At 41.5% G+C, this 14186-nt stretch overlaps 1 long non-coding RNA gene across 1 annotated transcript; it reads right to left on the bottom strand.

Annotated features, from left to right (window-relative positions):
* Positions 1–3780: 3780 nt before the first annotated feature.
* Positions 3781–13158, bottom strand: LOC128344570 (uncharacterized). The gene is made up of 5 exons (XR_008315920.1): positions 13027–13158; positions 11571–11737; positions 10664–10860; positions 4836–4934; positions 3781–4002 (listed from the first exon to the last, which is right to left on the bottom strand). It is a non-coding gene; the product is annotated as an uncharacterized LOC128344570 (long non-coding RNA).
* Positions 13159–14186: the final 1028 nt, after the last annotated feature.

The following is a 14186-nucleotide window of genomic DNA, read 5'->3' as shown; positions in this document are numbered from 1 at the left end:
TACTATTCATTAGGAAATAATGTTTGCTGCCCATTAACCAGTTGTGCACACATGTGAATTCACTCAACAGCTAAACTAGCAGCCACAATATTTAACAGTGAAGTCCCTACACTGGCTTAGCTGTGACTGACTGCCATTTGGCACCTTTTCTACCCATACTGTTTCCTCCACTGGCCATTCCACTGGGCCACTGGTGACCTTGATATAAAATGAGAGTAAAAGTTAGTACCTGCATTTGCTTATTTCCCTCTTTTCCTAACTGAACTATCTTTCTTTTGAATTGTGTATATTAGACTGTAAATTATCATTTTGGATTATCACCCAACCTGAGTGTGTTGGCAGAAAAGTGGTATACAAATGTAGCAAAACAATATCTAAATAACCTATAGGCCAGAATCCAATTGCACAGCCAGTTTCCCATTCCCATGCCAGCTTTGAGCCTGCAATTATTGAAGAGCAGCCCCCACACCCACCCCTTAATGCCACATGGCAAATTGCATTTGAAACTGAGGAATTGTTCAAAATCCATTTGTCATACAACATGGGGAGGTCTGCTGCCCAGAGAAAATAAGTCAAAAATTCCACTGGGTATGCCAAGCCTAAAGTAGCTCTTTGGATCCCAGGCACTGCATATTATAAAACCTGTGGTTTTATACTCATGATGTATCTAGGCCAATGCCATTTTTTAAAAAACAAACAAACATCAGATTCAGTCCATAGGAGAATGCTTCACATAGTTTAATTAGACTCTTTTATTGAAAATTCGGTATTTTTGGTATTTTTATGAGTTCATGTTTTTTTAAATAGCAGAATGATGCAATGCAGAAGTAAATCCGTTGGTTCATTAGGGCCATAAATGGGTATTATGGATGAAGAAAAACACAACTGGGAGGGAGATTAATCAAAGATTAGATATATTAATGTTCCTCAAAATAAAATGTTCACTTTTCATTCTGCATGCAACTCCACATCACTCTTTCAAAACAATGCTTTTTAAACTTCTATCAGCCAAACTACTCTTATACGAATCTTATACGAATCAGAATAATAATTTCTGAAGCTAATAGAGGAAAAGCCTCTGTACTTTGCCCTGGTTTTTAAAATGAGATACAGATGAAATTTATCTCATGGGGAAATGGGGAAAAATACACTTCTCAAGTGGATTTCAACAATTTATATGGACTCTGTTATAAACTGAAATAAAATGAGCTACCCTTTGCTAGAGATATGAGGTGTGGCAGGGAAAGGGACTAGCAACTTCTCTATGTTTGCTTACATTTTTGATTCTCAAAAAATCATGTTTGAATAGTTCATGTGACATGCAAGCATTGCTATATGATTGGGGCTTCTAGACCAGTTTTTCCCAACCTTGGATCCCCAGATGTTTTGGACTACAACTCCCATCATACCCAACCTTCAACACTGTAGCTGGGGATTATGAGAGTTGTAGTCCAAAACATCTGGGGATCCAAGGATGGGAATCCCTGGTTTAGATTAGCATACATTTAAATGGAAAATGACAAAAATACCTTGGTAAGGAAATATTTGACTGAACAATGTTTCACCAGCATGAGGATAGTTAAGGGAGTGTGAGCAGGCACAGGACCAGAAGTATCTAATCCCACTGGAAGTCATGTTGTAGCAAAATGGGGGTGTCCAGGAGTGTGGTGGTGATGGCATAGTTGGAAATCAATCTGAAGAGCAGATGGATGGCAAGAAAGATGTTGGATATACAGCAACTGCAGGAACAAGAGTAATGACTTTAATTTAACAAAGTAAATATGTTGTAAGCCATGAAACTGGCATGTGAATTCAAGCATGTGTTCTAGCATTTTTGGATTCTGAATCAATGACCCTTGCTGGGTTGTTACCCTGGTAACTAACTCTGCATCTACTTAGAGTGCCAGTAAACAGCATGGTCCCCATAAATGTTCTTCATTTGTCATGAATATGAATAAATCACATCCCATATGAGTAAATCAGAGACATTATAACTACACATGTTGCATAGTTGTAAAATGAGCATCAGAGGTACCTTCTCTTTTACAGAAGTTAATACTGTGGATATTATAACAGCAGTGGTGTTTAGTCTCATATATGGCACTATTCCTCTAACACTGACTTCATAAAACTATCCCATAAACTAAAGTAGTCATAATTACTTTTCATAACGTTTGCATGTAGTGAGGTTCACATGTTGGATCCTTATACATGATGTTCAGATGATTGACACATGTTATTTCCTATAAGAAATGCTTTCCCGTGGGCGGGGGGGGGGACATAACATATGAAATTATCCTAAAAGAGATTAGGGAACAAGATTACTGGCATTCATTAAAAATGACAATGATGTTAAACCTCCTAATATGTTCTTTAAACAAGGACAAGTAAAGAATAGCAAGACAGCTAAACTATACAGAAATAAAAATAAATTAGAAGTGTGTTGCAAAAAAAAAAAAAAGGCTGGTTAGTTCAAATCAATGAGGTTATTCACATGACTGCTTGAAAGCGGGCTAAGGGAGCCCAGCCTGCTTTCGAGCAGTCATGAGAACTGTGTGGCTCCTGGTGGTTAGCCCACTTAATCCCCACCCCCCTTAAATGATCTACAGCAGAATGAGGGCTCCACTAACCCTGTTTTGGCAATCGTGAGTCACCATGGCATGGATCTGCACTGTGGCGACTCACAAGGAGACCCCTGACTAGGAGGCTCCAAGAAGCCTCCTGGCCTTGGAGGTCTCCCCAGAATGCCCCACACACTCACGCAGGGCATCCTAGGTCTTCCGGAGGCTGGGCGGCCCCCGATCCCCACCACCCCTACCAGCTCTGTGACAGAGCCGGTAGTCGTGTGGGCAGCCAATCCAGTCACCCAGGGCGAGCTCCCTGCTCATCTGTGGGGAGAGCCCAGTTAGGATCTACATACGGATCATGTGTAGAGCCTCAATATGCGAAAAGTCATACATGAAAGGCCCTCCTGTCCACTGCTTCTTGACCTTTCTTAGCGTTGTCTGTCACAGTGTCTTGGAAGCCACAACCAGCAGAATTCCCTTTCCATGCAGGTCTCAAAAGATACAAATCCATGTCAGACTATATGCTCTCTACTGAGCAAGCCTATACCCTTCCCTTTGGCTTTCTGGCCCATGGTCCTCAGTCCTCTAACCTCTCTTTCTGTCCACTTCCTTTCTGCCAACAACTCACTGCCTCTTCTGTCCTTAGGAATAATTTCATTTCGTCCTTGGCTCCCTCCTTTTTCAACTCCCTGCCTCCACTACCATTTGTTTAGGCCCCTGCATTTCGATCCATTCTTTCCTGTATTCTGTAACCACACACTTTCTTCGTCAGCCATCCTAACTCCTCTGTCTCTGCCACAACCACCCCAGGTGCACACAGTTACTCCTGAACTTAAGCACTGTGAGGTTTCTTCAGAGCCTTCCTTCCTATCTCAGTGCTCTGTCTTCCATCATCTTTTCCTCAGGCCCCCTTCACCTATCCTTCTTGCAATTTTGTGTTTCTCAGCAGACTGCCTACTCTCAACTGTTCCTTCAGTCATCTTGTCTCTAGGCTCCTAGTGCCCTCACTTTCCTAACTCCTGGAATGTCTTCCCAGTCCTCAGTCTTCCTTGATGCTCATGTGAGGTTTTAACCCCAGCTCAGCTGTCCATTTTTCCTTCCCTCTTACAAATGCAACAATTTCGCTCAACTGCGAACAGTTACAATGTGCATATAATGAACATTACATGCTATCACACCAGCTCAGCAAATCAGCACCAGAGGCCTCACTGCAACATTTTTATTATTTATTTATTTATTTGTTTGTTATATTTTCATACCGTCTGATATGTACATCTCTAGGTGGTGTACAGAATTAAAACACAACAAGTATAAAACAAAATAAAGTTAAAAATTCACAAGATAAATAAAAACAATCATAAAATAAAAACATTAAATAGTTTCAAAACAATTCCGTGAAAAACGCTGAGAAAACATGTGGGTCTTGAGGGTCTTCCTAAAAGCAAACAGAGAAGGAGATGCTCTTATTTCAGCAGGGAGTATGTTCCAAAGCTCTGAGGCAGTCAAAGAGAAGGCCTGGTCCCAAATAGCCACCAAACGAGCAAGCTGCAAACATAACTGGACTTCTCCAGATGATCTTAATAGATGACCAGGGAACTCTTGAGCAAATCTATAATGGCTGAGTTCAGACGTACAGGATAGCCACAGTTATAGCTGGCTGAGGTTGCCACTGCAGTATGTGTGAACTCACGAAACCATGTTTATGGGCCAAAAGCTAGCTCCAGTTTGCCTCACAAACTCCAATTGGAACCTTCAGTTATCTCCAAGTTTTGCCACCAACTGAGGTCTTACCGCCAAAGCATTATGCTCGAATACTCACTCAGCTATAACTACAGTTTTGTGCCTGTTCCAAACTCCAATCATAGAGGTGGTGGGGATGTGCCTCAGCAGCCAGGCAGCAGGGAGGGGCTCTCCTTTCCTTCAAGGGGAATTTGGCTGGCCACAGTTTCGTGAACGTCTGCAGCACAATTTGGAGTTAAAAATTGAAACGTCAGCCTTGCTTAACTCCAGTTAACTTGTATGTCTGAACTGCGCCACTATGAAAAGATGGAGCTAAGTCATCAAGAATCTGAGCTACTCATTCTTCCTGTTGGACAGACTGCCAGTATTTTACAGTTCTCTGTTATTAGGAGTAGGCAATGTGATCTCCTGTCAATTCCGAGATCACAACAGAAAGAGCAAGACACATATTCTCTGCACACTGAACTGTTGTCTTATATTGACACTGCAGGCAGAGCCTACATTTAGCTGGAACCTTCTTCTACCTACCACATATTAGGACTGGTTCAAACAATACATTTTTTCTTCATATGAGCTGTCCTTAATATAGTGGAACTGCCTTTCATGTAATGATTGATTCATCAGGGCCTGCAAAAACATTGAATGGAAATTTTGACATTTAAAAAACTGTTTATAGAGAGCAACAATTATAAAGAGCAACAGTTTTTACTACTGTTCTCCTCCCATCCTCCTTTCTCCCGCTGTGAGATTTATTGTTCATAAAAGCTATAATTCTGACATCCTCAGTATATTAAAATACATTTCATACCATTGATGCCTATGGACATAATATGCTGTAATAAACTGCCCTGAATTAGTCATGCATCACATCAATATTTTACATTGGTATTTACTTACAGTGCTCAACAACAGCAACAAACTACACTGATGTAATTACATGATACACATTCCCTTAATTCAGATCATCATCATCATCATCATCATCATCATCATCATCATCCCCCAGTGAGGCACTACCTTGGCGTGGTTGTGGGGCTTGCATATTCTGAGGAAGGTGAGAGCTATGCCAAAGGTCCAACCATACTGGACAGGTCTCACCAGAGGAGACAGATGAAGAGTGCCTCTCCCATAAACAATGTGGTGAGACGTAACTTTAATAAATCTATACCGGATCGGTCGTCGCCCGGGTCAACAAGAACTGCGCCGGGTGCTGGAGTCCCTGGACATCTGGTGGCAAGTGGGCAACAGGACTCAGGATCTTAAGTTGAGCAACCAGGGCTGGAGACTGCAAGGTTACTGGAAGAAACGTCGCTTAACTGAAAGAAATATACGAAAAATGCCAACAAGGAAACAATGATCTGCTATTACAAGTCTAGTCCAACTAGAAGAGGTTATTTAAAAAGAATGTACCAAATTTGGACAGAGAAGCATCCAGATACAGAAATAACAGAGCAAAGGCTAGCAGACCAGAGAAGATTCATAATAAGAAATAAAGTATTCACAGAAGTTGAGCTGGAAGAACTGCAAAGAGCAACACAGGCTCAAGATATGGAAGAAGAATTACCACCAACTGAAGAAGTTGCTTAGGGGCAGGTGGAGGAGATGTTGGAAATAGAGGATGCCACTGTTGCTGAACTGTTCCAAAATCAAAACCAGGCAACCTCCCCTTTGCCTTCACCTCAAAAACCCAAATGCCATTTAACAGAAAAGCAACAAGAACTAAAGCAAAAAATAACTGAGTATATGAACCAAACAACCACCAGGATTCGACTTCGAGTGCTAAAAACAGTTGCCAAAAAACAACTCGCTCAGGCATTAAAAGATGTCAATGCTGCACTTGCAGAGATAACAACCAATAATTTGCAAGAAACAAACCAACTAATGTACAGTGCAGTAACAATAACAACACAAGAGCTTGGATATAAGATCAATGGACCTGTAAAAAAAGAAAGGAGTACATCACCTAAATGGAAGATTAGATTAGAAAATAAAATCACCAGGCTTAGATCAGATGCTAGTAAATTGAAAGATATGAAAGACAAGAAGCTGACGAATGAAAAAAAACCAAACAGTATCTGATCCAAAAATACCACCTAGATTCAAGGAAAATTAGAGAAATAAAAAAGCAGCAAATAAAAGCAGTGTCAAAGCAGATTAGCAAATATGAAGCCAAAATTACACAACACAGGCAGAATCTCCAATTCCAGTCAAATCAGAGACGTTTCTACCAAAGCATAGAAGGAGAAACTGCAAGAAACGTAGAAACACCAAATAAAGAAGAAACAGTGCAATTCCCGGGGAAATTATGGGACAATCCAAAAGATGATAATAAAAAAGCAGGCTGGGTGAAAGAGGTTGAAAAATGTAACCAACAAATGCAAGATCTAATAATAACACCAGAAGGAAAAAGTGAAAGAGCAAAGAAAATTAAAAATTGGACTGCACCAGGCAATGATGAACTGCATGGCTTTTGGCTTAAACACCTAACAAGCCTTCATAAACAACTATCAAAACAGTTCAATCACATTTTGCAAGGAGGTGATATTGAACAATGGCTAACAACTGGGAAAACTCATCTCATCATGACAGACCCAGTGAAAGGTGCAGTTCCAAGTAATTATAGACCGATAACCTGCCTGCCAACCATGTTCAAATTATTAACTGGGATAATAGCAGATGAAGTGATGCAACACTTATTAACTAACAAACAGCTTCCAGTTGAACAGAAAGGAAATTGTCCGAACACCAGAGGCACAAAAGACCAGCTTCTGATTGACAAAATGATTTTAGAAAATGGCAAGAGAAGAAAAACAAATCTAAGTGTTGCATGGATTGACTGCAAGAAAGCCTTTGACTCATTGCCTTATACAGGGATACTAAAATGTTTTAGTATCCCTGTATGTTTTAGTATCCCTGGATACTAACAACTGGTGTCAGCAAAAACATTCAGATATTTATTAAAAAAGCAATGAGCATGTGGAGTACACAGTTCACAATCAATGGTGAGACGCTTGGACAGGTTAGCAATAGAAGAGGCATTTTCCAAGGGGACTCACTATCCCCTCTGTTGTTTGTAATCCCCATGACTCTGCTTTCACAAATACTAAACAAAACAGGCCTCGGATACCAAACATCTAAAACATCAAGTCAAATCAACCATCTGCTGTACATGGACGATCTGAAGTTGTATGGAAAGTCCCAGTCAGAAATCGAATCACTGCTAAACACTGTTCGTATATTCAGTAGCGATATAGCAATGGAGTTTGGACTAGACAAGTGTGCTGCATTAATAACGAACAGAGGGAAAATAAGAAAAACAGAAGGAATAGAACTGCCCAAAGGAAGCAACATCAAGAACCTGGAAGAAAAAGAACATCACAAATACTTGGGCATTCTCCAGGCTGATAGCATTGCACACACTGAAGTTAAAAGAAAAATGGGAAGTGAATACATCAGGAGAGTTAGAAAAATCCTCAAGTCCAAACTCAATGGCGGGAACACCATACAAGCCATAAACATCTGGGCTATACCTGTTATCAGATACACTGCAGGAATAATAGACTGGACCCAGGCAGAGCTAGAGACACTAGATCGTAAAACCAGGAAAATCATGACCATCAATCATGCCCTGCACCCCCGCAGTGATGTCGATAGGCTATACCTCCCTTGCAGCTCAGGTGGAAGAGGAATGCTGCAAGCCCATCAAACAGTAGAGGAGGAGAAAAGAGGCCTTGAAGAATATATCAAGGACAGTGAAGAAGATGCACTTCAAATGGTCAATAACGCGAAACTATTCAACACCAATGAAACAACACAGGCCTACAAGAAAGAACAAGTCAAAAACCAAGCAGAAAAATGGAAAAATAAGCCACTGCATGGTCAATATTTGCACAATATAAGTGGAAAATCAGACATCACCAAGACCTGGCAATGGCTTAAGAATGGCAACTTGAAGAAAGAAACAGAGAGTTTAATACTGGCTGCACAAGAACAGGCACTAGGAACAAATGCAATAAGAGCAAAAGTCGAAAAGTCAACAGCAAGTGCCACCTTTGTAAAGAAGCAGAGGAAACAGTGGACCACCTAATCAGCTGTTGTAAAAAGATTGCACAGACTGACTACAAACAAAGGCATGACAAAGTAGCAGGGATGATACACTGGAACATCTGCAAAAAATACAAGCTACCTGTAGCCAAACATTGGTGGGACCATACAATTGAAATAGTTGAAGAAAATGAAGATGTAAAAATATTATGGGACTTCCGACTACAAACAGACAAACATCTGCCATACAATACACCGGATATAACTGTAGTTGAGAAGAAAGAAAAACAAGTCAAAATAATCAACATAGCAATACCAGGGAATAGCAGAATAGAAGAAAAAGAAATAGAAAAAATCACAAAATACAAAGATCTACAAATTGAAATTGAAAGGCTGTGGCAGAAAAAGACCAAAATAATCCCAGTGGTAATTGGTGCCCTAGGTATGATCCCAAAACTTCTTGAAGAGCACCTCAACAACATAGGGGCCACAGAAATCACCATCAGCCAATTACAAAAAACAACTTTACTGGGAACAGCCTATATTCTGCGACGATATCTAAAACAACAACAACAACATTGACCATAAAATTCAGCCATCCCAGGTCCTTTGGAAGGACTTGATGTCTAGATAAAACAAACCAGTCAATAACACCTGTCTGACTGTGTGAACAATAAATATAATAATAATAATAATAATAATAATAATAATAATTCAATTTCTATACCGCCCTTCTAAAAATGGCTCAAGGCAGTTTACAAAGAGAAATAACAAACAAATATGATGGAACCCTGTCCCCAAAGGACTCACATTCTAAAAAGAAACATAAGATAGACACCAGCAACAGTCACTGGAAGTACTGTGCTGTGGGTGGATAGGGCAAACCCCCAGATAAGACCTGACAGCCCTGAAGAAGGAAGCATTTCACTGAGTCAGACCGCTGGTCCATCTAGATCAGTATTGTCCACATTGACTGGTAGTACTTTCCAGGGATTCAAACAGAGATCTTTATGGCATGGAGGAAAGGAGAGTTAACCTGTATTATGTCTATACCGGTGGCCCTCGTTATTCACAGGGTTCCATTTTCACCTATAGCTGTGAATACGGAAGCCACAAATAATGAAACCTTACTCCTATGGGAATTCATGGGTTAGGTTCCTTAGGTTTAAAAGGGGGCCAAAAAAGCAGAAATAAAGAGAATAAAACACAGTACATTACCTTGCTCTACAGCTCTACAGCAAAGTCCCCCCAAACCAACAAATCCTCTGCAGAGACAGAGGGGATCCTCCAAAGTTTGGTTCAGGCCCAGACTTGAGTGTGACTACAATGTACGCAGGTTGCTGGGAACAAGGAAGCAGCCCTGTGGTTTTTTCCAGGAGACACCACACTGCAACTGGAACAGCGGAAGGAGAGCAGAGGAGCAGGTAAGGACCTGCTTACCTGCTCCTTAAAGCGACTGCTCTCCCCCAGACAAAATGTTTCGGTGCAGCAACATGAATCGTTTGGGCACCTCGAATTAGAGGTGCAAAGTGATTCGTGCACATCCCTAAAAATAATTCCTTTCCGATGAGAGGTGGTGAAAAGTATGTCCCAAGTATGTCAAAAGTATGTGTCAAGTTTTTTAAAAGTCCTCTGGCTTGACTATCAAAACTTAGAACCATAGTCACTTTCTCTTACCTCTGAGCAGCTGTGGCCCACCCCAAGACACATGTGTCCCACAGTCCTGTAGATAAGCAGTAGAATGAGCTGGGATGATATGTGAATATAGCCAGCAGTAATATCCAGATTATGGGAGTTTACAGTCTGGTATACAATTCTTTTTTTCCACTTGTGTGTGTGCTGCTTCGATCCTAGACTGGGTCTACATAAATGGAGGGGGAAATGGATGTGCCAATCTGCTCTCACAAATGAAGATTCCATATCATGTCGGCAGCGTGCATAATCGCCAATTTTCATCCCAGTCTGAACATGAAAATGTAGCCATGATGAAAGTGGAAAACTATATTCTGGCAAAAGTGTTTTTTTTTAAAGTAAATATTTAAAGGACAGACACAGCACAACAAAATGCATTTGTTTATATTTCCATGGTCAGCTGCCAAGGATTTCTTGGGTTTTTACTCATGTAATGTTCAGAACACCATATGTTTCTGAAGCGGTGGATTAGAACTACTCTGTGCTTGTGAAAAACATCATTGCATTTGTCCTGGCCATTTTCCTCCAGCATTTGTTGTTAATTTACAAGTTTCTCACATCCCTCTGATTTCTGTCAGCCTGTTTACATGTTTTAAATTTCCGATGGTATGTACACTTACTTTACTACATTATTCTGGATCTGCTGCAGATTTTCCTTAGGCAGAATTGATCAGGCAAAATTGAGCTTTGCTGGACATTGCAGAACACTGACAACGAATAGCTGTGGCACACACTGAGTTCAGGTCCCCAAGATACAGTGTCAGGGAACACATCTTGGGAAACAGCTCCATATGCCCTTTATCTAAAGAGTGGTGAACTGTTTAAGGCAACAAAAAGGGCAAAAAGTGCAAATAAATCTCTATAGAACTTTGAATATTAACACCAAGACTAGAGGCCAGTTCTCACAATCCAGCCATCATAGTTATAGCAGAGGGGGGAGGAGGTGTGTGTGCTCCCGATTCCCAGTAGTCTGGGAAGTGACAAGGACTGGGAAGTGAAGTGACAAGGACTGGGAAGTGATCATGCGTGAGGGCTCAATCATGATTTCTTGGTGTGGACAATTGGCACTGGCAATCTCAAAGTAGTGTGGCTGATGTGAGTTGCCATGTCAAGCAACCATGATTGAACCCTCACATACGATCTCTTCCCAGTCATTTTCACCATGTAGACAACCAGGAATTGGGAGAGTGTGCATCTCCTCCTTCCTCCACAGCCCAACATTTGGTAGCAAGAATGATTGTGACAACCAGCCAACAATGTTGTTCAAAGGAATCTAGCATTCATATATTTTGAATCTTCATTCTAAGATTTAAGAGTGTCTTAGAGCACATCTTCACTCAAAGACATTTTAAGTGGCTATGTAAGGGTCAGTCCAGTTCAGCGGTAAGTGTTGGAAGAACTAGGATCAAATCCCAACCAAGAAACAGAGTTACTGGGTGGCCTCACATGTGGGATTCATAGGGATCATTCTCACACAGCATTTTCCCATTTCTGGTTTGGAGTTTTAGTGCCAGACTGGCTGCTCACCAAAAAGGAGGCATTGTATCAGAACTCCGCAGCAACATAACTCCTTAGCTCATGTATAGACACATGCTGGTTCCCTTCTTCCACACATAGATAAAATGCCAGTGCCAGTTCACATCAAGGTGTATGCAGGTTATGAGACTTACAGCCCAGGGAATCTTCATTTCCTGCTGATAAAATAAATAACAATATTCATTTACTTTATAGGACAGTTGTAAAGATGACTCATGAGTTAAGTAAGGAACTGTTAATCTTCTTGAGAACTTAGGGTAACATAGGCCACAAATCTAATTATGTGAAAAACAAAATGTGGTGAATAATGCCAACCTAGTCCAAATGGTTGTCCCTGAAATGATTCAAAACAAGATTTGAATACATAATGCATGTTGAGCCTGTTAGGAGACATTGTCATTCAAAAAGAGACACACCCAAATACTGAGCAAAAATAGAAGTGGTTAAGTATTAGCAAACAAACTCCATGTTTGCATTTGGATTTTGAACAAATTGGTTTCAAATGTCCTTGTACTTGTTAAGTTTTCATTGATTACATTTTTATCTCACAGTTCTTCCAAGGAGTTCAGGGAATCATTTCAGCCTTAAGCATTCAGTTCAGACAGTGGGGCAACAGTAGCTTCAGGGACTGACTCAGAATTGCCATGCCTTGGGAAAGGAGTGATGAGAAGGAATAAAACATTCCTCCACCACCCTTCTAATGGGATGATAAGCAGATTCCTCCATAATGTCATAGGCTTGAACTGACCCTGCATACCAGGGATAGGCCCTGTTTTCTGGAAATTGTTCCTGTAAATCTGTGCCCCTATTTTTGCCTCTTGCAGATGCCTTGTTCAGGGTTTTTTTTCATGTCAGTGCTAGAGTTGTTGTTCTTCAGGATTCAGTTCCCTCCTCAGGTAAATTAAAGTGTGCCATCGAGTCGGTGTTGACTCCTGGAGACCACAGAGCCCTGTGGTTGTCTTTGGTAGGAGGGGTTTACCATTGCCATCTCCCGTGCAGTATGAGATGATGCCTTTCAATATCTTCCTATATTGCTGCTGCCCGATATAGGTGTTTCTCATAGTCTGGGAAACATACCGGCGGGGATTCAAACCGGCAATCTCTGGCTTGATAATAAAGTCATTTCCCTGCTGTGCCATTAGGTGAGAGGCTCAGAGTCTTTAGAAATTAAGTCTCCAAGTAACTGGTTAGATGCAATATGTATCTGGGGTATTTGCATGTAAATAGGTGCATAGCTCTAAGGCACTATATAATGCAGAGCACATACTGGGTGGAATCCAGTCTTCAGCAATGTATAATAGTGGGTGGGAGCCTTGGGCAGTAATCCTTGGTATGAGAATTGGCTGTTCCAACTGTAATCTCTATTTTCATCAAATGTTGGAGGTTATGGGCTTGACTCATCTGCGCTGGTAATATGGGATCATGTGTTCTGTATGCACTTTATTACCTGTTTTCCATTTGTGGTATCATTGTTGTGAGAATTGTACACTTTGCCTCCCAGGTTGTTTGGCCATGTGCCCTATGCACGCAGAGGCATTTCCCTATTTTCATCCATGAAATGTTGAATGGTGTGCATTGTCCCTTCAAAAACTGAGTTGGAGCTGTAAACAAACAATAGGGATGTTCTCACAATTAGTCTTTGGATAGAAGATGTCTCCTACCTTAGTTCGGGAGCTGTGATCATGTGCTAGATAAAAGCAAGGTTGGGGGTAGGGAGCTTGCTCGTCTGTCAAGCCCCAGCTAGGTAGGACAAGCATGCCCTAGCTAGATCTGACCTCAACTTAAGAACAAGATCTGAACAACTTCAGATCTGGTGGGCCACTGTGTGAAACAGGATGTTGGACTAGATGGGCCTTGGGCCCGATCCAGCAGGGCTGTTCTTATGTTCTTATGTTCTAAGGTAGGAGGGAAAACTCTCCTACCCAGCAGGGGCTTGACAGAGGAGCAAGCTTCCAGTCTATGAGTTTGCTTTTATCTAACACATGATCAAATATCAGGAGCACACCATTCCTGAACTAGGGTTGGTGACTTATCTTGCCCTAAAAATATCACAAGAGAAGCCCTAATAGCTTTTAAGACTGTTGACAAGGATTTGAAAGGGAGCATATACCAGTTGTGTACCCAGATACATCTTTTATCCCTCTGTGTCATTTGATCAAACAGGTTCAGAAGTATTCTAAACGATTAAAAAACATATAAAACTTGTTTACCAGGGAGAAATATAGGATGGATATGCACACCACATGCAACAAGCCTTCGTTCCAATCACCTTTAGTTGTCTGAAAAACACAAGAACGCTGCTCTCCACACGAGCAACGTGCAGAGCCATAAGGGCGTTTGCAGGGAGAGCGGGCTTGGTCCACTCTCCCTGCACATGAGCACTCAGCTCACCCTGGGTGGCCAGATCGGCCACCCACATGGTTACTGGCTCCAGCACGGAGCCTGTTGGGGTGGTGGGGATCGGGGGCCTCCTGGGCCCTAGAAGTTCCAGACTTTCTGGGGAGTCTCCTGACACTGGGAGGCTTGTTGTAGCCTCCCAGTCGGAGGTCTCCTCGTGAGTCATTGTGGTGCGGAGCCGTGCTGCAGTGACACACAATCGAATATACA

Source organism: Hemicordylus capensis, chromosome 2, assembly GCF_027244095.1.
Source record: "Hemicordylus capensis ecotype Gifberg chromosome 2, rHemCap1.1.pri, whole genome shotgun sequence".
Lineage (NCBI taxonomy): Eukaryota > Metazoa > Chordata > Lepidosauria > Squamata > Cordylidae > Hemicordylus > Hemicordylus capensis.
The sequence above is the reverse complement of the archived record's forward strand: the minus strand, read 5'-3'. Positions and strand labels throughout refer to the sequence as shown.